General features: G+C 44.3%; 1 pseudogene; it reads left to right on the plus strand.

Moving 5' to 3' along the window:
- The first annotated feature begins 691 nt into the window (after positions 1 to 691).
- LOC136647238 (5S ribosomal RNA) lies at positions 692 to 810 on the plus strand (annotated as a pseudogene).
- Positions 811 to 1,915: the final 1,105 nt, after the last annotated feature.

The raw sequence follows: 1,915 nt of genomic DNA on the forward strand, positions 1-1,915 counted from the left end.
ATGGCTACGGGATCAATGGATACAGGGAGCCCCCTGTAGTTGATACAGAGAAGAACTCACACAAGCCTTTCTATTTCTCTGTAAGGACATGGAAATCCACACCAGCATTTCCAAGGCTGCTCTTGCTCCCAAAGTTATGGAACATGTGGCAGGTGTCCAGTTGTCATCGACAAATACCATCAGCCCTAACACTCTACCATATTAACCCTGTCCCTGGGCTGGGGCAATTGCAGAACTTCTCCTTCACCACCTCCCTGGCATTCAGTATTTGTCTGGAGTGATAAACATTGCTCGCAGGGAGAATTTCTCATTGTGGATGCCACTGGGGAGGGGGCATGGATAGTCTTGCACTATCCCAGAGTGCCCTCCCCATGTTGGTTCTATGTATGGACTGAATGCATGAACAGGCTTTAAACCATTTTTGCCCAACGTTGCATATACGCAACAGGGATCAAATGTGTACACCTGTGGACTGGGCAAAAATGGGTTAACCCTTTTCACGAACATGGTTTAAGGTTTTGAATGATTTGCGGGGCCCATTCCTGGGGAATCAAATCTTGTTCAGGCAGCAAACATGTACATTGATCCCAAAGGAATCTTTGTGTTCAGATTGAAAAGACACATTAATTTAACCCACTCTACACTTTTCGCAGAGCAAGGAAGAAGAATTTGGAACTGTCCTACTTCAGGCTGCAGCTGCCTTGTTACCCTGCACATGCCCAATCTCATCTGATCTTGGAAGCTAAGCAGGGTCAAGCCTGGTTAGTACTTGGATGGGAGACCGCCTGGGAATACCGGGTGCTGTAGGCTTATACCATAGTCTTTCGAGGCTGAAGGTTGCCAACCAACCATTTGTGGAGTCATGTTTTAGAATGCTTCCCCATGCAAATCCCCCTCTCTCAATTGCATATAGACTGTGAGCAGATTGAAAGAAAGGTTTAGTACAGCCCTCTCTCTGATTTGCTGCTTGACTATACACAGTATGCATTTTGCATGGGGACAATTTTAAAAAATTATTTGAAACATTTATATCTTGCCTTTCCCATACCACAGCAAATGCCCAAGATGGCTTACAAGTTCCAAAATAAAATGTACAATGTATTAAAAACAATAAGTATTAAATAAAACAAAAAACATAGCACTATTACAGACGCACAGAAAGCAGACTTCGACCCATCACCCAAACACCAGATGAAACAGAAACATGGTGAGTCCTTGCTGAAAAGCTATGAGGGAAGGGTAGTTCTTAATTTCTCTGGTAGGGAGTTCCATAATTATGATGCCGCTACAAGAAGGCATGCCCCTTTGCTGCCATCTCTGTAACTGGGTACAGAGGTGGCACTTGTAGGAGAGCCCTTTCAGATGACCTAAGATGACCTAAGGACAGAATATAAGGGGGGAAGGCACTTCCTCAGCTAACTTGTACCCAAACCATGAAGGGCTTTAAAAGTCAATACCAGCAGCTTGAATATGACTCTCCACATACAGTACGAAGTGGAACAGTCCAGAATTCTACCATCTCAGGGCCCAATCCTATCCAACTTTCCAGCACTGATGCAGCCGTGCCAATGGGGCATGCGCTGCACCCTACAGTGAGGGGGCAATCATGGAGGCCTTTACCAGGTAAGGGAATGTTTGTTCCCTGTCCTCAGGGCTGCATTGTGATTGCACCGGCACTGGAAAGTTGGATAGGATTGGGCCCTCAGCCTACACTTTACATAATGTGTAGATTTCAGAACTTGCATTTGGAATAGATTCTGTGATATTTTACTATTTGACTATTAATATTTTAATATTACTGTTATTCATGGGGGAAAAAGATTCTGGTTATTGTTCAGTTTAGACAGTGCTTATTAGAAAAGGGACATTGTTGGTAGAGTGGTTGTACACCTACCTACCTACCTACCTACCTACC

The sequence above is a fragment of the Tiliqua scincoides genome, chromosome 3, assembly GCF_035046505.1.
Source record: "Tiliqua scincoides isolate rTilSci1 chromosome 3, rTilSci1.hap2, whole genome shotgun sequence".
NCBI classification, from domain to species: Eukaryota; Metazoa; Chordata; class Lepidosauria; order Squamata; family Scincidae; genus Tiliqua; species Tiliqua scincoides.